Source organism: Choloepus didactylus, chromosome 6 (genome assembly GCF_015220235.1).
Source record: "Choloepus didactylus isolate mChoDid1 chromosome 6, mChoDid1.pri, whole genome shotgun sequence".
NCBI classification, from domain to species: Eukaryota; Metazoa; Chordata; class Mammalia; order Pilosa; family Megalonychidae; genus Choloepus; species Choloepus didactylus.
Window position 1 is genome coordinate 44,821,377 of NC_051312.1, and position 23,575 is coordinate 44,844,951.

The window sequence follows — 23,575 nt, forward strand, 5'->3', positions numbered from 1 at the left end:
GTCATCAACAATTGAGTACCTTCACTGGAGGATGGCCAATGGTGTCCGGAAAACCTCTGTTAGCTGGGAAGGCACATGGCTGGCGTCTGCTCCAAGTTCTGGTTTCAAAATGGCTTTCTCCCAGGACGTTCCTCTCTAAGCTGTAGTTCCTCAGAAATATCACTCTTAGTTGCTCCTCTCTTAGCTTCTCTGGAGCAAGAGTCTGCTTTCAATGGCCATCTTCAACTGTCTCTCATCTGCAGCTCCTGTGCTTTCTTCAGAGTGTCCCTCTTGGCTGTAGCAAGCTCGCTCCTTCTGTCTGATCTTATGTAGTGCTCCAGTAATTTAATTCAGACCCACCCTGAATGGGTGGGCCAACACCTCCATGGAAATTATCCAGTCAGAGTCATCACCCACAGTTGGGTGGGGCGCATCTCCATGGAAACATTCAAAGAATTACAATCTAATTAACACTGATAGTCTGCCCACACAAGATTACATCAAAGATAATGGCATTTGGGGGGACATAATACATTCAAGCTGGCTCACTACTCAAATCAGTTGTTAGAGGACCTGGGGGACAGGGAAGGACATTTCAAGTCCCAGGTCAGTGAGGGATGAAGAATCTGAGACAACATGGACAGAAACTGTGTTTCCAGCCCTAGGTCCTGGTGCCCATCTCCCACCCTTGAGGAAAACAGCAGATTGGAAGCCCAGTCCTTGCCTAAGGGGCAGCTTCAGACTGGGGCAGTTGGGGGAGTCTTCTGCCGCAAGTACAATAGGGGACACAGCCAGATCTTGGCCAATGAAGTAAGAGCACAGAAATCCCACATTTTCAGCCCTGTCCAGTCACATGCTGCCAGGACTCTAGGAAGAAAACAGCTTCTGAGGATGATTAAGTCACTGAACAGCACCATCCGCTGGGTAGACTGGGAAGTACAGGGGAACTGCAGAGTTTTACAGAGCCTCTCCAGACCCTGTCTCAGGCCCATTGGAACTGGCCTACACCCCTTGCACAGGTACCTGGCCCTGTTTTGGCTGAGAAATACAGACAGTCTAACTGTCAAAGAAGCAGTGCCCTAAAATAAACCCAAGCAACAAGTAACCCTAGACAAGAGAGAGAAATTGACCTTCAGAATAGATCCATCAAGATAATCAGATGACCATATATCAGTAAAAAATCATAAGGCATACTAAAACTCAAGAAGAAATGGCCCAGTTGAAGAAACAGATTAAAAACTTGGAGGAGATATGGAATCTGGAACAACTAATCAAAGATGTGCAAGCAAATCTCCTGAATCAAGTAATGAAGGGCAATGTGTATGAAGAGATAGAAAGTATTAGGAAGACCCTAGAGAGCATAAAGAAGAATCTGAAAGAATTTATAGAAAAATAACATGGAAACAAAAGACATTGTAGATAAAAATACACTGAAGAAACACAATAACAGATTTGAAGAGGCAGACGAAAGAATCTGAGCTAGAAGACAGATCAAACAAATCTGAACAGACAAAAGCACAAATGGAAAACTTTGAGCAGGGTCTCAGGGAAGTGATTGACAACCCAAAGCACACAAATTTATGCATCACGGGTGTCCCAAAAGGAGAAGGGAAAAGGGCCAGGAAAAATATTTGAAGAAATAATGGCTGAAAATTTCCCAACACATAAGACATGAATGTGCAAATCCAAGGACCCCAGTGTATTAGACAGTGTTCCAGTTTGCTGATGCTGCCGTTATGCAAAATACCAGAAATGGATTGGTTTTTATAAAGGGAGTTTACAGTTAACAATCTGAAGGCCATAAAGTGTCCAAGGTAAGGCATCAACAATCGGGTACCTTCACTGAAGGATGGCCATTGGCATCCAGAAAACCTCTGTTAGCTCAGAAGGCACATGGCTGGTGTCCACTTGCTCCCAGGTGGTGTTTCAAAATGGCATTCTCCAAAATGTTGTTCTTGGGGCATTTTGTCCTCTCTTAGCTGCAGCTCCTCTTCAAAATGTCACTCTCAGTTGCTCTGAGTTCCTTCTGTCAGCTTTTTATATGACTCCAGTGATTTAATTCAGACCCACTCTGAATGGGCGGGGTAACACCTCCATGGAAATTATCCAATCAGAGATCTTGGTAACAGTTGATTGAGTCACATCTCCATGGAAACACTCAATCAAAGAATTACAATCTAATCAACACTAACACATCTACCCCCACAAGATTGCATCAAAGAACATGGCATAATACATCCAAACTGGCACAGACAGAGTTATCTAGGGAAACTGAACCAAAAGGAGATACCTGTAAATAGTATGAGATTTTATAAAAGTGTCTCACACAACTGTGTGGATGCATGAGTACAAATTCTATAAGGCAGGCTGCTAGCTGACACTCTGATGAAGGTCGTTGATGAATATTCCCTAGGAGAGGCTGGCTAGCTGAAGTAGAGATGAAAGGTCTGCTGAAGTCATCACCTCCCCCTTAAAAGCCTTCAACTGATTAGGTTAAACATCTCTCGTTGCAGAAAACACTCCCCTTAGCCAACTGCAGATGTAATCAGCCATAGATGCAATCAACATACTGTTGATTTAAGTCCATGAAATGTCCTCACAGCAACAGATAGGCCAGTGCTTGCTTGACCAGACAACTAGACACCATCATCTGGCCAAGTCAATGCATGAACCTAACCATCACAGTCCACCCCTTGTCAGCTTGGCAGCTATACACATCACTTTAAGCCATGCTTAATCTCTAAATAAAAAATAACAGACATTTTTCACCTAATAATATTTAACTCTCCTGCATACATCTGGAAATGTACTAAATCTCTACAGAATAGGGTGCAAGTCCTTGGATAATACTCACTCTTAAACTTGATATCCTATAACTTAAATACTATAACATGAACAATGTAACTTATGTCATATGATAAGGTGATAAGATAAAGAAGAAAACAGATATTTGCTTTATACACAAATACAAACATACTCATAACAGAACAAGGAAGAAATAGTCATACCAGTCCAGTCCTCATTTCTCTAACTGGTCACATGGTCATAGTTCATATTTATCACTACCTTCTTCCACTACCCATTCCATGTTCCCTTTATCCTCAGCAAGCACCTCAGCTGGCCATAGTTCTTTGCCTGGAAGGGTGACCCAAACCTTCATTCCTGAAGTTTCTGGGCCATTGGTAGTAATGCCTGGATTGGGTTGTTGCGGTTTTCCATTTACTTTAATCACAGGATGTGGTAGTACTAAGAGACTCCCTAGGGGATCTCCTGTATTCTAGGAAAACTCTTCTTTACCTCCATTGTGTAGTTGCAGTCTTATTTCCCTTTGATAATCATTATCAATCACCCTAGCCTGTACAGTAATCCCCTTCCTTGCCTGTTGATTCAGAGGCATGAGAAACCCAAAGTGGCCAGGTGGCAGTCTTAACTTCCAGTTCAGTGGATTGTTGTGTCTCCTGGTGGAGGCACTCCTCCTTTTGGAGCAGCAGAGACCAATAGATAGAACAACTAAACAGAGGATCAAAAAAGAAAAAGAACCTAAATAATATGATAAATGAACTAGACCTAACAGATATTTATAGAACATTGCATCCCAAAACAGCAGGATGCACATTCTTCTCAGGTGCTCATGGAACATTCTTAAGGATAGACCACATACTGGGGCACAAAACAGGTCTTAATAAATTTTAAAAGTTGAAATTATGCAAAGTACTTCCACTGAGCATAATGGACTGAAGCTGGAAATCAGTAACAAATGGAGAACTGGAAAATGCACAAATATATGGAGGTTAAACAACACACTCTTAAACAATCAGTGGGTCAAAGAAGAAACTGCAAGAGAAATCAGTAAATATCTCAAGAGGAATGAAAATGAGAACACAGTGTATCAAAACTTATGGGATGCAGCAAAGGCAGTGCTGAGAGGGAAATTTATAGCCCTAAATGCTACATTGAAAAGGAGGAAAGAGCTAAATTCAATGACCTAACTGAGCAACTGGAGAAACTGGAGAAAGAAGAGCAAACTAATCCCAAAGCAAGCAGAAGGAAAGCAGTAACAAAGATTAGAGCAGAAATTACTGAAGTGGAGAATTAAAAAAAAAAAAAAAATGGAATCAGTAAAACCAAAAGTTGGTTCTTTGAGGCGATCAATAAAATCAACAAACATTTAGCTAGACTGACAAAGACAAAAAGAGAGAAGCTGGACTTCCATTTCCCAGGATGGCGAAGTGGCTTCTGTCAGCATGACCTAAGCATGCTGGGCAAGTGTGCTGCCTTAGCTGGATGTATCTGTGCTGACAGCTGATATTTCACAGACCTCCCCTGAAGCCCATCCATGGATCCCAGAGCCTGGCATGTAGGACTTTATTAGGGATTGTATTCATCAGGGTTCGCTAGGGAAACAGAACCAAAAAGAGATATTGATAATGGACAAGGAGACAAAATAGATCAGAGAGATATTGTTGCTAACAGCACCTTAGATGCACGTATCTTAGACTATTATGAAAATCCAGCCATCAAAGAGGAGATATCAACATTAGTAGGTGATGATTTGGCATCTTCCAAAAAAGATGAGGCTGATGAAAGCTCAAGAGAAGAAACTGAGCCTCAGGGCTGAAGTTTAGAGTCACATGCAACAGGGCAGGAGAGAAACATTGCTTTACCTCAGATGAGGCTGTAAGAGATTTTGGGGGTGCCATTCAAGATTATTTTGAATGGAAGGCTGACATGACTAACTTTGATGTGGAGGTTCTTTTGAATATCATTGATAATGAAATAGTTGTGGCTTTGCACTGACAGAGAGATTCTCCACTGAAAAAATGTCACTCATTTTGGACCTACAACTCTTAGATCTACTCTTGCCAATGGGATGTTCAGGCTCTGTGCTTCTCAACCTACTGATATGCTAGTTGATGCGATGTGTGGAACAGGGGCAGTCCCAATAGAGGGGGCTACTGAATGGTCTGAATAGAGCAGCAAATAACATCTTTACTGACCAAGAACCAAGTTAAAGAAAGCAAACCATCCCGGGGCTTGCCTATAGATGCTATTCAATGGGATATCTGCAATCTGCCATTGAGAACTGGCTCTGTGGATATTATTGTAACAGATATGCCATTTGGAAAAAGGATGGGCTCCAAGAAAAGAAACTGGAATCTTTATCCAGCATGCCTGTGGGAAATGAGACATGTCTATAGACCTGGGACAGGTCGAGCTGTACTACTTACTCAGGACAAGAAATGCTTTACCAAGGCATTATCTGGAATGGGACATGTGTGGTGAAAGGCACATACTGTCTGGGTGAATATAGGGGGTCTTCATGCTGCAGTTTATCTTCTGAAACGTACCACTTAGACTTTTGTTAATCATCCAGAACAAGATGGAAAAAGAGGAACCCCTTGGTAATGCAAAGAATGAAGATGATGCTGGAAATGTCTGCATGAAGAACCTGCTTTTAGAGAAAAATAGCGCAGTTTGCACTGTTTAAACTCTCCAAAGCTCTTCACCCTGGTTAACAAAAGCTGTGAACGTTAATGTGATAGAATTGAAGAAAGTCTTATGAGGAGGCAGAGCTTTCCTTTGGAACTGTTTTGAAAGGGTAGTAGGCAATTAGAATTTTTTTTTAAATACTTAAAAGATACTAAAATGCTCTAGAATTTGAGTTTGGAATGTTATGTTTTCAGACTCTGTAGCAGTTCCCGTTTTCCATTGTGCCCTAAAAGAATGGAAGAGAACATATCAGAGCACTGTAGGCCACATCTCCAGTGTTCATGCAGTTTTGCTTTTCAATTGCTCAAGTTCTTGTTTCCTCGTCCTAAAAAAAAAAAAAGAAGCATCATTACATTTTATGAAGTGTTTGCTCCACTTACAAGACATGTAGGAAAGTTTACCATCTACCTTAACTATTAAAATATGTGTATTATTCAGATTAACACATAGATCTAAAATAGAGGATTAGGATTTAATCCTAGGGATTGCAAAAATACTAAACTGTTAATAGTAGTACAGACCATTTCTATTTGTAAATAGAAATAGATTTATAGATAGAAAGATGGTATGGGACCAGTAAGCCAAATTAAAACAAATTTTTTCTTTCAGTACACAGAATATGTGTTACTGTTAAAAGCCAAACATAAAAATCTGTTAAAGTAAGATTTTTTATTGGTTCCTTAAAGGGACTAGAGAACAAAGTAATGTTTCTTTGAGTGAAAACTTTTACTTTTTGGGTCAATGTAAGTTCTATTTATTTTTTCTCTTGGATAACTTTTCACATTTAGTTGCTTTTCCACTTGGAATCCTTCCTAAGATGGTTTTGTGGAAAATGAAATAACCTCAATATTTACTCATGGTGGAAACAGTGCCTCCCTGAGGCAAAGAGCAGTTGAGGTTTTATGTGGAATTTTTTTTTATAGTATTCTAAGTTTATTTTGGAGTTTCTGGCTGCATTCTATTTAGATTTTCAGTGTCATGTTAATAATTTAATAGTATTACTCAGATTATCTTCTGATGCTCTAGATTTAGAATAAAAAGACACAGTCCTTCCTTCCTTTGAAAGAATAAACAGTTCACCTTTGTAGCAAAAAAAGAGAGAAGCTTCAAATAAATAAAATCAGAAATGAGAGGGGGGCATTACTATGGACACAAAAGAAATAAAAAAGATCATAAGTGGTTACTGTGAACAACTGTATGCCAACAAGTTAGACAACTTTGATGAAATGAACAACTTCCTACAACAGACAAACCTACACTGACTCAAGAAGAAATAGAAGACCTCGACAAATCAGTCACAAGTAGAAACCAAATCAGTCATCAAAAACCTACCAACGAAGAAAAGCCCGGGACTGGATAGCTTCACGGGCAAGTTTTACTAGCATTCCAAGAGGAATTAATACCATTCCTTCTCAAACTCCTCCAAAGAATTGAAGAAGAGGGAACACTACCTAACTCATTCTGTTAAGCCAACATTACCCTAATACCAAAGCCAGATAAAAACACTGCAAGAAAAGAAAACTTTAGACTAATCACTGATGAGTTTAGATGGAAAAATAATGAATGAGTGATGGACATAGATGCAAAAATCCTCAACAAAATACTTGCAGATGGAATCCAACAGCATATTAAAAGAATTACACACCACGTCCAAGTGATTTTATTCCAAGTATGCTAGGGTGGTTCAACACAAGAAAATCAATGTATTACACCACATTAACAAATTAAAAGGGAAAAAAGACATGATCATCTTGATTGACACAGAAAAGGCATTTGACAAAATTCAGCACCCTTTCATGATAAAAACACTTCAGAAAGTAGAAATCAAAGGAAACTTCCTCACCTTTATAAGGAATATGTATGAAAAACCCACAGCTAACACCATACTCAATGGTAAGAGACTGAAAGCTTTTCCTCTGAGATAAGGAACAAGAGAAGGACGCCCACTGTCATCACTGCTATTCCCAAAGTTCTAACTAGAGCTATTAGGCAAGAAAAATAAATAAAAGGCATCCAGATTGGAAAGGAAGAAGTAAAACTGTCACTGTTTACAAATGACATGATCCTATATTTAGAAAATCCAGATAAAATGACAGCAAAGCTATTTGAGCTAATAAGCGAGTTCAGCAAAGTGGTAGGATACAAGATCAACAAGTAGAAATCAATTATGTTTCTATACACTAGTAATGAGCTATCCAAGGAAGTAATTAAGAAAAAAATTCCATTTACGAAAGCACCAAAAAGAATCAAATATCTAGGAATAAACCTAACCAAGGAGGTAAAGGACTTGTCTACTGAAAACTACAAGACATTGCTAAAAGGAAATCAAAGAAGACCTGAATAAATGGAAGGGCATTCTGTGTTCATGGATTGGAAGGCTAAATGTCATTAAGATGTCCATTCTACACATATCAATCTATGGATTCAATGCAATACCAGTCAAAATTCCAACTGCCTACTTTGCAGAAATGGAGAATCTAATTATCAATGTTATTTGGAAGGGTAAGGGGCCTTGAATAGCTAAGACCATCTTGAAAAAGAATGAAGTGAGAGGTATCACACTTCCTGACTTTAAAGCATATTATAAAGCCACAGTGGTCAAAACAACATGGTATGGATATAAAAATAGACATATTGATCAAATTGAGAACTTAGAAATAGAACCTCGTGTCTTTGGTCAGTTGATATTTGATAAGGCTCCCAAGCCCATGCAACTGGGACAGAACAGTCTCTTCAACAAATGGGGTTGGGAGAACTGGATATCCATAACCAAAAGAATGAAAGAGGACCCCTATTTCCACCTATACAAAATGGATCAAAGACCTAAATATAAGAACCAGTACTATAAAACTCCTAGAAGAAAATGAAGGGAAACATCTTCAAGATCTAGTGATAGCGCAGCAACATGGGACATGACTCCCGGGGATGAGCCTAACCTGGCATCGTGGGATTGAGAAAGCCTTCTTGACCAAAAGGGGAAAGAGAAACGAAAAAAAATAAAGCTTCAGTGGCTGAGAGATTTCAAGTGGAGTCAAGAGGTCATTCTGGAGATTATTCTTATGCATTATATAGAAATCCCCTTTTAGTTTTTAGTATGTTAGAATAGCTAGAAGGAAATACCTGAAAATGTGAACTGCAGTCCAGTAGCCTGGGTTCTTGAAGATGATTGTATAACTATATAGTTTATATGGTGTGACCTTGTGTTCTGGTTTGCTAATGCTGCTGTTATGCAAAATGCCATAAATGGATTGGCTTTTATAAAGGGGGTTTTGTTTGGTTACAAAGTTACATTCCTAAGGCCATAAGAGTGTCCAAACTAAGACATTGTCAGTAGGCTACCTTCACTGAAGAACGGCCAGTGGCTTCTGGAACACCTCTATCAACTGAGAAGGCACATAGCTGGCATCTTTTTCCTTTGCTCCCAGGTTGTGTTTCAAAATGGCATTCTCCAAAATGTTCTCTTGGAGTGTTTTGTCCTCTCTTAGCTTCTCTGGAGCAAAGTCTGGGCTAGCATCTTCAAAACATCAACAAACATCTGCTTTCCACAGCCATCTCCAAAATCTCTCTCTCAGCTGCAACACCAAGCTCCTTCTGTCTGTGATCTCTTACAGGACTCCAGTGATTTAGTTAAGACCCACACTGAATTGGTGGGGTAACACCTCCATGGAAATAATCTAATAAAGGTATTGCCCACACTTGGATGAGTCACATCTTCATGGAAACACTCAGTCAAAATGTTCCACCCAACAAGATTGGATTAAACGATCATGGCTTTGTGGGGGGCATAATATATATCCAAATGAGGATACCATGTGGTTGTGAACACCTTGTGGCTTACGCTCTCTCTATCCAGTGTATAGACAAATGAGTAGAAAAATGGGACAAAAAAAAATGAATAATGGGGGGTGTTCTGGTTTGCTAATGCTGCCAGAATGCAAAACACCAGAAGTGGATCGGCTTTTATAAAAGGAGTTTATTTGGTTACAAAGTTACAGTCTTAAGGATATAAAGTGACCAAGGTAAGTCATCAACAATCAGGTACCTTCACTGGAGGATGGCCAATGATGTCCGGAAAACCTCTGTTAGCTGGGAAGGCACATGGCTGGCATCTGCTCCAAGTTCTAGTTTCAAAATGGCTCTCTCCCAGGACGTTCCTCTCTAGGTTGCAGCTCATCTTCAAAATGTCACTTTCAGTTGCTTTTGGGGTGTTTGTCCTCTCTTAGCTTCTCTGGAGCAAGAGTGTGCTTTCATCTTCAAACTCTGTCATCTGCAGCTACTCTCTCAGCTTCTGTGCTTTCTTCAAAGTGTTGCTCTTGGCTGTAGCAAGCTCACTCCTTCTGTCTGAGTTTATATAGTGCTTCAGTAAACTAATCAAGGCCCACGCTGAATGGGTGGGGCCACACCTCCATGGAAATTATCCAATGAAAGCTCTCACCCACATTTCAGTGATCACATCTCCATGGGAACATCCAATCCAAAGTCTGCAACCCAATCAACACCAACACATTTCCTGCCCACACAAGACTGCATCAAAGATAATGACATTTTGGGGGTCATAATACATCCAAACCAGCACAGGGGGGTTGGTGGAAAAGGGATGTTTTGGGTGTTCTTTTTTACTTTTTATTTTTATTCTTTCTTTCTTTCTTTTTTTTTTTTGGAGTAATGAAAATGTTCAAAAATTGTGGTGACAAATGCATAGTATATGACAATACTGTAAACAACTGATTATACACTTTGTATGATTGTAGGTTATGTGAATATACCTTAATATAATTGCATTGAAAAAGAAGATCTAGTGATAGGTGGTAGTTTCTTAGACTTTACATCCAAAGCACAAGCAACAAAAGAAACAAAAGAAAAAATTGAATACTTCAGTGCTTCAGAGGACTTTCTCAAAAGGGTGAAAAGGCAACTGACTCAATGGGAGAAAATATTTGGAAATCACATATCCGATAAGGGTTTGATATCCAGAATATATAAAGAAATCCTATAACTCAACAATAAAAAGACAACCCAATTTAAAAATGGGCAAAAGACATGAATAGACATTTCTCCAAAGAGGAAAAATAGGTGGCTTAGAGGCACATGAAAAGATGTTCAGCTTCACTAGCTATTAGGGAAATGCAAATCAAAACCACAATGAGATATCATCTCACACCTACTAGATTGGCCACTATTAAACAAACAGGCAATTACAGGTGTTGGAGAGGATGTAGAGAAATTGGAACACTTATTCATTGCTGGTGGGAAGGTAAAATGGTACAGCTGCTGTGGAGGACGGTTTGGTGGTTCATCAGGAAACTAAGTATAGAGTTGCCTTACCACCTGGCAATCCCACTACTCGGGATATACCTGGAAGATCTGAAAGCAAGGATGCACACAGACATTGGCACACCGATGTTCATAGCGGCATTATTCACAATTGCCAAACGATGGAAGCACCCCAAGTGTCCATCAACAGATGAATGGATAAACAAAATATGGTATATACATATGATAGAATATTATTCAGCAGTAAGAAGGAATGAAGTCCTGAAACATGTGACAACATGGATGAAACTTGAGGATATTATATTAAGTGAAATAAGTCAGAAACAAAAGGACAAATATTTTATGATCTCAATGATATGAACTAATTACAATGTGTGAATTCAGACATAAAATATAGACTATAGGTTATAAGGAAAGAGAAGGAGTCTAAAGAATGGGGAACAGTTGCTTAATATGTGCAGAATGTTTAACTAGGGTGAACTTAAACGTTTGGAAATGGATAGATATGATGATGGTAGCACGTTATTGTGAGACTAATCAACAGTGCTGAATGTTGTGTGAGTGTGGTGGAAAGGGGAAGTTTAGAGTAGTGTATGTCACCAGAAGTAAAGTTGCAGGTTAAAACATGGGAATGTGTAACAGTGAATCTTGTGGTGGAAATGTCCATGATTAACTGTACAAATGTAAAAAAGTTCTTTCATGAACTAGAGCAGATGTACAACACTATTATGAGGAGTTAATAATTGAGGGGTATATGGGAAAAATGTGTCTATTGCAAACTATGGACTATAGTTAACAGTAATATTTTAATACTCTATCATCAACGGTAACAAATGTACCACACCAACACTATGGGTCAATAATATGGGGGGATAAGGCGTATGGGAGGATTAAGGTTTTCTTTTTTTCTCTTTATTTCTTTTCTAGACTAATGAAAATGTTCTAAATTTGATCATGGAGCTGTATGCACAAACGTGATGATACTGTGAACCAGTGATTGTATACTTCGGATGGTTTCTATGCTGTGTGAATATAGCTCAATAAAATTGTATTTTAAAAAAAGTTAATGACTAGGGATATAGATAGAATCAGACTGCCTGGGTTCAAATCCTGGCTCTGTCGCTTGCTATCTGGGTGGCCTTGGACAAGTTACCTACCTTTCTTAGTAATAGGGTTTTTAAAAAGATTAAGTAAGTAACTGTCTAAATCCTTTGAAATAACTCCTGGCACAAAATAAACACTCAATAAATGTTACCTGTTCTTGTTATCAATAGTATTAATATATATTTACCTGCATCTTTACCTTTCCTCCTAAGGCAAACATTTCCCCACACTCTTAATTCCAGCTCCTTCTTTTTCCTCTTGGTTAGGCCTTTGCTCTCCTGTATCTTTAATCTCTTTCTATCCTCCTATCCCCTGGTTTTACCTCCTTAGTATATAAAACAAGATTCTTCAACTATTGCTCTGCAGCTCCTCTTCATAGCAGCACTTATTCAGAGAGTCAGAATTCTCTGCCTCCAAGTTTAATTCACTGTTAACTCACTGCGGTCTGGCTTCTATGCCCATTTTATTGAAAACAGTTCTTACTTAGGATCATTGTTGACCTAATTTACAAATATAATTGGCCTAGCAAAACCCTAACCCAAGATGTACCCTACCACCCACCTTCTTTGTGCCTGCACTTAGCAGCTGAACATTGCTGGAGAAAATTGCACAGCTATGCTTGACTGGTTTCTCTTCATTCACAATTTCAACCTCAAATGGAAACTCATTTCCTGCATTTCCTTACTACAATCACTTTCCCATTCCTTGAGATGACTATTTTACATCTTTTATTCTCTTTTCAAGCTCTAGTACCCTGTCCCCACACACTCCTGATTATTTTGTGTTACACTTAAGAGAATAGATGTCCTTAGAAATTAACTTTCTCACCTTCCTACAAACCTACAGATCTTTCTGAACATAAACTATCTTCTCCTCACTTCATAAAATGCAGGAAGCTCAGTTCCTCCAATTGGCCCAGGAATGCCACCCCCCTTTCACCTTCTAAAGTTACTTCTCTCCCTCTTTCTGTCTCTCTTACCATGAATCAATTCCCTTTCTGGCAGGACCATTCTCATCAGCATGGCTTTCAAGCCCCTACATGACTTGAACCCTACCTATTATTACAAACTCATCTTCTACCACTCACCACTCCTTCATTGCTCTGCTCCAGCCAACGGTCTTCTTTCTGTTCCCTAAGCATGCCAAGCACTTTTTCATTCTAGAGCCTTCATACTTGCTATTTCTTCTCCTGGAGTATTTCCCTCTTCCTAACATAAAACCTTGTGCGTGGGCACCACATAGTGTTTTCAGTTTTTTTCCCCATCCTTTAGGACTTAAATGTCACCTACTAAAAGAGGCCTTCCTAGACTGCTTTAATCAAAGTTGAACCCCTGCTGTTTTTCTCTAAGTCCCTTATTGGTTTCCTTCTTCCCACGTATTACAATTTGTTTATTCTTCTGTTTACTTTTTAAAAACTCTTCTCTCTCCCCAAGTGTAAATTCCTTAGGAATTTTGACATCCCAATCATAACAAACCATTTCCTATAGTGTTGGCAACTTGCTATGAAACTTAATGGTTTTAAGGATTGAAAAACTGCAGGAGTCTTCCCATTAGTACTTTAATATATAATTAAAATACCATTTTTATACCTTAAAAAGGTATAAAATTATACATGTAGCATGTGTATTTTGGGCTGGATTTTGTAAAGACAAGACAAATCAACAGCTTTATTGATTTTAATTCAAGAATTTTAATTCTTTAAAATGAGAAGGAAACTAACATTTTGTCACACATTGTGGTAGGTGCTTTATATCCATTGTTTCTCATTTTAATCCACACAAGATTCCCATTTTGTGGATGAATAAACTCAGACCCAAAGTCATGTAAAGCAATAAATGATGTAAGGCAGGTGTAACTTTGTTGAATCAGAACTTTAAAAAATTTCTTCTTTCCCATTTTCTTTGTATTTTGAAGGCTACTCCATCAATTATCATTCATGATACTTACCTAAAATAAAATATATATGTAAAATATTAACAATGAATGTGGAAAAACACCCTATTCAGGTATTTAGTTGAGTACCTGAAAATTCAGTCTCGAATTAAATAATTATCTCCCTTGGAACTCTTTAAAAGAAAGATGTTATAGAACTTAACTCTATTGTTCATTGTTTTTCAGGATAACTCCTGGTGAAATTATATTGCATTATTTTTAATAGAATTTTTTCTATGTAGACAGTGTAATATTTTGGTAGCTTCCCGGCCTAGAAATAACCTTATCAACTGTTGTATACTGTTTTCTTGTAAAGAAATTTCAATTAAAAAAATTTCACCCTCGCAAGAATTGATCTGTAGTGCATAATCATTATAAACTATATTTTATCCCTATGAGAAATTACACAATTACTTTTTTTAGGAATCTTAAAAGTAAAATAAACAAATACCCCATTTTAAAAATTTGTTTTTCTTTTTTAATTTAGTTGTTTAGAATGGAAACCATTCTTGTTCTTAAGTAAGCATAGCGATGTTCCCAGACCTAAGGACACAGGTAGCCCATATACTACTAAGTCCTGTCAAATCTAACTGCTTGTTAATGGTTTCAGCTTAGAAGGTCAAGAACATACTGCTGTAACTTTAAGGTATTGTCTCCCCTCTCCCCAAATGTCTTGGCAGTAAGTACTTTAAGCCATTAAATTTTGATGGTCACTGGCAGGATTAAGGGCCAGGAAGTGTAAAAAGCACAAGTTCATTCTGGCAGCAGGGAAGGGAGAGTAGGAGATCACAAGTGAAGAAGAGAAATGAGACAAGGTAATAAATGGAAATAAGACTTGGGGTTCTGAGAGAAATTGCTAATGATGATGTTAGAAATAAATCAGTACATTCGAGATGCCAGAGAATTTTACAATTATTTTTTAATCCTCACAACAGCCCTGTGAGATCAGTGCTATTTGTGTCTTTCTTCAAATGATGTAAAAGGTTGAATGAATTGAGAGGTGGCTTGGTCAGTGTGATAGCAGAAAACAGATGGCACACTCAAATTGGGAAATTAAGGAGAGTTTCATAAAGAGACTACTTCCAAGGGATGTTGAGTGTTTCAGTCCTAGACCTGAAGAGGCAAAGTGGGGAATAGTTGTATGAACCCAGAGAGAAAGAGCTACATGTGACTGGAGCTGTGGCCCTCAGTGGAGGTTTGTGGCCAACCCACAGAGACTTGGCAGGAGGGGGAAGCCAGGGAAAAATATCTCAGCCTCACTCTCATTAGTGAGTGATGTTTTCCACCGGCTGAAGTCACGTGGAAGCTGAAGGACTGTTGCAGTCCAAGTGAATCAGCCTCTCAAGGCACAGGGCAGGGTGGAGAAGAGCCGAAAATGGATCCGATGTGAATTAAGGGGCAGAGGGAGAGGAAGCTTTGTCAAGCTGATGCATAGAGGTGGAAGGGTAGGTTTTTCCTCTTTCCCTCCATTCTTTCACACTTCCCACCAATCCCGCTAAACTTTCTGGGACTAGGTAAGAAAAGAAGCAGGGAAAGAGGTGTGGGTAGGAGCAGTAAAGAGGGAAATTTGAATGTCTGAGAGAAAAGGAGTGGGTATCCCTTAGTCAGAGCCCTGAGATAACTGCTTCTTAAGGCTATCTGTGTAGATTATATGTATAGATTTATATAGATTACATGTGTAGATTATATAGATTGGGTGTTTATAGTTGGGGTCTCTTTAAACTATACATCAAAATGAGTGGACCTTTTTAGGACTAACTTTTACTCCAAACTGGAGATGGCCTAGAACTCTGGTAGCCACTAGCTGCATGTGGCTATTTAATTTTAAATTAAATTTAATTTAAATTTAAAATTCAGTTCCTCATTCACAACCTACATTTCAAGTGCTCAGTAGTCACCTGTGGCTAGTAGTGACAGTACTGGAAGCACAGATGCAGATTTCCATTTTACAGAAAATTCTGTTGAACAGCCCTATTTAAAATTACCATCCCATCTATGTTGTGTGTTTTGACTGAGAATGAGAGCTTACTGATCAATGTTTGAATTCTCACTTTAACTCCTGGTAACTTGGACTTTTAGAGCCTCAATTTCCCCATCTGTGAAATGAGGGCATTGTTAGTATCTGCTTCTTGATGTTGCTGTGAGGATTTAATGAGTCACTGTTTATAAAGTATTATTTTATGTAAAGTATTTATGTAAAGTATTTAGCCACTGCTAAATAAATGCTAGTAAGTCTCATTAGTAATCAGATGGTCCATATTTGAGTAAGTTCTCTGATTTAGACTGTACATAACTGTATGCAAATCATCTGAATGGAGCCAGAAACATTTCTAACAATAGACGAAGTTAAAAGAAAGTATCTCTCTGGTTATGCCATTGAATTACCTGTGCTCACCTATGTGACTGCAAGCTATCTCAAAGCACTTCTCTTTTTCTAAAACATTCTGTTGCAAATCTCAGCCTTCAGAGACCTTCAGAACTAAGTGGGGCCCCAAAGCTATATGAAATCAAATCTCCTTATTTTACCAGTGAATAAACAGGTTTACAGAGATGAGGCAGTCAGAGCTAGTTAATATTCATATCACATGACTCCAGTTTCACTTATTTAAAAGGGAATGAAGTTGAGTTCAAAGGATACAAAGTCATAGGCAAGTGGTTGTTTTTTTTTGTTGTTTTGTTTTGTTTTTTTAAGGTTTTCAATAATATGTTTAGCCTTCTTAGGTTGAAAATTGTTCATGCAGATTTTTTCCTAGTGATGGACTACAAGATGAAAAGCAGACAAAGACTTAATACTGCTGAATTAGGACAGTGATTGCTTTTATTATGAAGTGCTTGAGTTTTCACTGTAATATCACAAGAACTTGTGAAAGAAAGTTATGGTAGTAAAACCATTACTCGTTCATTCTAATACATTATCAAAATATTGTGTTAAATATGGCTTTATTCTCCAATCCTGATATATAAAACAGCCTCCTCCTGTGCAGCAGTACTCAACATTTTATAAATTGCAAAAGATTTGGTGTTATCTAATCCTAAACTCCTAATAGAAATATTTTAGGTTTGCTAAGCCAGTTTATTCCTCAAGAAAATGACAGGGAACTATTCTTATTTGGCATTGAGAGTAATAAAATAGTTTCCCCAAATATACTCTTAAGTTCAGCACCCAGCCAAAACAATAAAAAAGACTAATAGAGTTAGAGTAAAGATGTTAATATAAATAAATAATCTATTAGCAATATAACTATTAGCAATACATAGGACCTTTCTGATTATGTGAATTAATTTTCAAATTCATCAGTGTTCTGGTTTGCTGATGCTGCCAGAATGCAAAACACCAGAAATGGATTGGCTTTTATAAAGAAGGTTTATTTGGTTACACAGTTACAGTCTTAAGGCCATAAAGTGTCCAAAGTAACACATCAACAGTCGGGTACCTTCACTGGAAGATGGCCAATGGCGTCCGGAAAACCTGTTAGCTGGGAAGGCACGTGGCTGGCATCTGCTCCGGAGTTCTTATTTCAAATTGACTTTCTCCCAGGATGTTCCTTCCTAGGCTTCAGCTCATCAAAAATGTCCCTCTTAATTGCTCTTGGGGTACTTGTTCTCTCTTAGCTTCTCCAGAGCAAAAGACTGCTTTCAAAAGCAGTCTCCAAAATGTCTCTGTAAGCTGCAGCTCCTCTCTCAGCTCCTGTGCATTCTTCAAAGTGTCCCTCTTGGTTGTACCAAGCTGCTCCTTCTGCATGAACTTACATAGTGCTCCAGTAATCTAATCAAGGCCCATGCTGAATGAGTGGGGTAACTCCTCCATGGAAACTATCCAATCAGAGTTATCACCTACAGTTGGGTGGGTCACATCTCCATGGAAACACTCAAAGAATTACAATCTAATCAACACCAATACATGTACCCACACAAGATTGCATCAAAGATAATGGCATTCTGGAGGAAATAATACATTCAAACCAGCACAGTCACCTTGGTAAATAATGTAGTATTGATAAAGCTTACAGTACAACTTGAACAGTCAGGAATGATTCAGAAATGAATGACTTTTTCATTCACTTTAAGAAAATGTGTTTGACCTCTCGAAGTTTTTAAATACACGTAAATTTTTTAAATTATATGCATTGGAGCCTACTTGCCCCAGACTTAGAACTTTAACGTATAAAAATCAGAAATTGCAAAAATGTATGCATTGTGGGTACCAGGTTTTTTAATGTCCTCCTTATTACATTTTAACAAACCCTGTTGACCTGTATTGGCAGTAATCATTCTTTCCTTGGACTTCATGTTACCTGATTATTTATTCTGCTAGACTTCCTTCCCACCTACCTGTTCCCCCATCCCCAGGCTACCTACTTGACTTCCCAGTATTTGCCTCAGGCCCACTCCCACTTCCCACCCACTCTTTTTAAGGAGAGGGCTGTATTGACTTATTTGGATCATCTTCTGAAGTTTATACACATACCTCCTGTTCTAGTTTGCTAGTGCTGCCGGCATGCAAAACACCAGTGATGGATTGGCTTTTATAAAAGGGGGTTTATTTGGTTACACAGTTACAGTCTTAAGGCCATAAAGTGTCCAAGGTAACACATCAACAATTGGGTACCTTCACTGGAGGATGACCAATGGTGTCCAGAAAACCTCTGTTAGCTGGGAAGGCACGTGGCTGGCATCTGCTCCAAAGTTCTGGTTTCAAAATGTCTTTCTCCCAGGACATTCTTCTCTAGGCTGCAGTTCCTCAAAAATGTCACTCTTAGTTGCACTTGAGGTATTTGTCCTCTGTTAGCTTCTCCGGAGCAAGAGTCTGCTTTCAACGGCTGTCTTCAAAATGTCTCTCATCTGCAGCTCCTGTGCTTTCTTCAAAGTGTCCCACTTGGCTGTAGCTCCTCTTCAAAATGTCCCTCACAGCTGCACTGAGTTCCTTCTGTTAGCTCATTTATATGGCTCCACTGATCAAGGCCCACCTTGAATGGGTGGGGCCACACCTCCATGGAAATATCTCATCAGTTATCACCTACAGTTGGGTGGGTCACATCTCCATTGAAACATCTAATCAAAAGGTCATACCCTAATCAAAAAGACCAATCAGTCTGCCCCACAAGATTACATCAAACATAATGGCATTTTGGGGGACATTCAAACCAGCACACCTCCCTCCTCCCAACTTAATTTTTAACTTTGCTTAAGCCCTTGGTTCTGAGTAAGAGAGAATCCCATGCCCGTGTCAGGCTACCTGGAACAGTACAGATGAAGGCGCCATATCAAAGGACAGAAATTCTTACCCTGATATATGCAGTTTTAAATGCTAATTATAGCATATTATCAGTACCTTAGAAATGCCACGTGAGCCCCTTCCTTACTGCATCCCGTACATAGGTAACCATTACCCTGTGTTTTGTGTTAATGATTTCATTGCTTTTCTTTATAGTTTTACCACCTTTATATGTATCCCAAAATATATATACATGAAGTTTTATTTGTTTGTACTTTATATAAATTTATATCTAATCTTATATGACATACTTGTTTCACTTATGTTTTTCTGTGAATTTTCCTTGTTGGTACATGAAGCTTTATTTTATTTATTTTCACTGCTCCCTTACATTGGTGAGTATTTGGGTTTCTATTATAAACAATACAGCTATGAACATCCTTTTTGATGAGTGTGTGTTTTTTTTGTTTTGTTTTAATAATCTAATCTGTCAGTGTTTTCCTTCTTATCCCAAGGTCATAAAATAATTATCTTATATTTTCTTGAGGACCATGCGTAAGCGTTTCACTAGGGAATCACCAGGAGAAGGTCATTAGGTTTTCCTATCTTCAACTTTATTAGATAATAATAATCTTTCCCAAAGTAGTTGTACTGGTTTATATTCCTACCAGGAGTGTATTGCTTCATTTCCTTGATAACACTATTATTGACTTTTTCATTTTTCCCAATCTTATGGGATATTAATACTAGAGGAAGCTGGATGTAGGGTATATGGAAACACTGTAGGCTCTTTTCAATTTTTCTGAAAATCTAATACTGTTCTAAAAAATAAAGTCTATTGATTTAAAAAAAAAAAGCATGTTTCACAAGCAACCCATTGCTAGAGCTGTGAAATAGGTTTTCCTGTGTGAACTCCCACTTATTTTAACTCCAAGTCATGTTAAAATTAAAAATAAACTGAGTTTTTAGAGCAAATTCCTTTAATATTGCTCTATAGGAAAAACTATGCTTCTGTTATAGCTGAGATGATCTGTACCTGTGTAAAAAATTCTACATATGCTAATAATAATGGGACAGCTGAGTGCTGAATGATGGTGTTCACTGTGGCAACTACCACTGTCCCAGTAGGGGTTCTGGGGAATGGTTCAGAAGGGCCTCTCAAAGCCTTCCCCTCCCCCAAATACACTTACTAAGTACAAAGAGCTTACTCGTCAATCATATGCAGCTTCAAGCCCACACCGAATAAAAGTACCATTTAAGTAAAACATTTACACACATTCACACACACAAAACGGGCTTCTAGGTATATGGTGAGGAGGGGTGGACAAAATGTACACATTATGCAAAATTAGTTTCATCTTTCTCTAGACCTCTATTCCCTCTGATGGTGGGGAAGATGGTTACAATTTTAAACTGAGGCCTCCATGTAGTCCAACTCAGTCTCTTTTGGGTAGCGCTCAGTCATTCAGCACCTTGAACTCTACCTTCCTCCTTTTCCAAGATGTGCAGCTGGGAACATTTGAAGCTCATGCGTGGAAGGGGGCCCATGATTCATATGCAGCCCGTGGATCCCTGTCCATCAGGCCAGTGCTTGCTGCAGTGTAAGTGGCTCCACTGGTTCCTTTGAAGTTCCCACCACTTCTGAGTCCCTGGCTCTTTCAGGATCCTCTGGAAGGCCTGGAACTCTTGGCTGCTTTCTCCATGCTTCATGGGGCTCTGTAAGCTACCCTGTAGCCTTTATAACCCACAGGCAACTTTATCAACTATTTCAAAACCACTACCTTGAAGGCACCATGTTGTCCCAGCACTGTATTAAACTAAGAGGTTTACAGATTGTCCCAGCTACCCACCTGTGGTAAGCAGAATAGTAGCTCCCCCAAAGATGTCCACATCCTAGTCTCCAGAATCTGTGAATATGTTTTGTTACATGGCAAGGAGGAATTAAGGTTACAGAGGAATTATGGTTGCTATTCAGCTGACCTTAAAAAAGGGAGATTATCCTGAATTATCTGGGTGGTTCCAGTGTAATCATAAGAGTCCTTGAAAGTGTAAGTGGAAGGCAGAACTGAGTCATATTCAAAATGAGGCAACATAAGAAAGACTAAACCGGCTTTTATTGGCTTTGAAGATGGAGGAAGGAGCCACAAGGCAAGCAATGCAGATAGCCTCCAGAAGGTGGAAAGGCAGAGATATGCATTTTCCCCCAGAGACTCCAGAACGAATGTAGCCCTGCCAGCACTGCAATTTTAGTCCAGTGACACCCACTTTGAATTTCTGACTTCCAGAATTGTAAGATAATAAGTTTGTGATGTTTTAAGCCATTTAAAGCACGCACACACACACATGCACAAGGCAAACATTGACAGAACTACAAGAATTAATAGATTAATCTTCAGTCATGAGTACACATTTTAACACACTGCTCGATGATAGATCAAGCAGACCAAAAAAAGAAAAAACAATTGAAATGACATAAACGAATTGAACACTGAATTAAGACTGTAGTAGACATGTAAAAATGTAGACTACCCAGCAACAGCAGGATCAGAATTCCTTTCCAGCACACATGGAACATTTATAAAAACACATCACATATTGGGCCATAAAGCAACTCTCAAAAATTTCTGAGTATTGGTATCATACAGATGATATTCTCTGTCTATAATAATATAATTAAATTTAAAGTCAGTAAGAAAAAGATAACATTGGAGGGGAAAGGGTCATCTCTGAAAATTTAAAATCCTCTGACAACTCATAGGTCAAATATGAAATTGTGGAAATTATAAAATATTTGGAACTGAATGATAAAAATACACATTGTGTTGGATGAAATGAAAACAGTACTTTGAAATGTGTAGCAACAAATGCTTATGTTAGGAATACGAAAGGCATAGTTAATTAAGTCTAAAGTTAATCAATGTCTTTTTCTTCTTCCAGAATAATATAAGGACCTTAGAACACTTTAATTCCAGTCACCTACACCCTCAACTCATATGCTACAGTTTTTATGTATTCTAACTTTCCTTTTTTTTTTTTAACTCCACAAGACATTATTGTTTTTATAGGTTATTGTTGTTTTAAGCAGAGTTTGTTTAAAATACCTACATATAGATCATTTTGTTGACTCTTCAATTCTTTCTGAATCTGGACTTCCCATTTTGGGATCTCTTACTTTCTACCTGAAATACATTCCTTAGAATTTCCTTTAATGACAGTTTGCTACTGGCTAAATCTTGGTTTTTATTTTTCTGAAAATGTCTTTATTTCATTCTTATTTTATTTAAAACTGTTTTCACTGGAAATAGAGTTCTAAGTTAGCAGTTATTTTCTCCTAGCCCATTGACTTCCATTGTTGCTATTTGAAGGCTGCTGTTCACCTCCTTGGTATTCTGTACTTTCTCTATGATGTTTCCAAGATTCTTTGGGCTTTCTTTTTAAAAAAAAAAAAAAAAAAAAATGCAATTTTATTGAGAATAAAATTGTTGCTGGTTACTTTGGGAACACTGCAGGCCTACATCCATTTTGTTTAAATTAAAATTTCCCCTTAAAGGCTTTTTAGCCTTCAGTTAGGGCTAAAACACATGAAGACAACTTATGGTTACAGAAACTCCCCCTTACCCAGTGCCGAGATTGACACAGGCAGGCTTTCTTGCTGTGCCTTTTTGCACAATGGGTGTATTTCTTGTTCATCCTTACCTTGAAGGTAGAGTGCTTTGTGGTCTCAACCTAATGGAGGGCTTGTCTATTAGATGCCATTTTGAGCAGACCCTAGGTTTTATCTCTAGTATCTAGTGCCTTGGACAGCTACCAAATTGAAGCTCAGGGTCATCAGAGTTTTGCAGATACCCACAGAGAAATTCTGCCTTTGGAGTTTATACCCCTCCCGGTTAGCCTCACTCTCATTTCTTTTATGGCCCTTGTGCAACCTTCTTTCTTGCCAGCTCAGCAATTATTAATAAATATTTTTAAAAAATGATTTGTTCACCATTTTTAGCTGTTTTCATGGGAAAGATTGTAAATTATTCTGCCAAAAATGGAATTCATTCTATTTCTTCTTTATTGTTTTTGTTTTCATTCATTAAAACTTTTAAAAAGCAGAAGAAAACATTGTTATTGTTATGGTTTTTTCCTAAAGAAGTAATGATTGGACATGTATAAAAATAAGGTTAAATTTTTATTTCAAAGGATATACATGTATGTACTCAGACACATACCCGCATAGGAATAGGTCTGGTAGATGTTAATTGTGATTGTTTCTGAGTGTGTTTTATATTATTTGTTTGACTTTATTTTCCATAGTGAGTATATATTCCTTTTTGTAATAAGAGAAAGTAAAATCATTATGGAAAAGTGACAAGACATTTTTAGAATAAGAATATATTTGAACCAACACAGAGTAAAAACAAATAACTATAATTATATCTCATATATATGGTGACTTAATTGAAATTGTTTTGCATAATGAAATTTGCTGGACAAACTGAAGCATGTCCCTTTCAGCTCTAGATTCTATTTTATTTCAGACATTTTAATAGATACTTTTTAACATATTTTGGGTATTTTGTCACATTCTTGACCCCA

General features: G+C 38.1%; 1 protein-coding gene and 1 pseudogene across 2 annotated transcripts in view; both read left to right on the top strand.

Annotated features, from left to right (window-relative positions):
- Positions 1-23,575, top strand: part of LOC119538123 (APAF1 interacting protein) — a 42,629-nt gene that overhangs the window by 5,250 nt on the left and 13,804 nt on the right. The window lies entirely within an intron of this gene.
- On the top strand, positions 4,235-5,509 carry LOC119535836 (annotated as a pseudogene).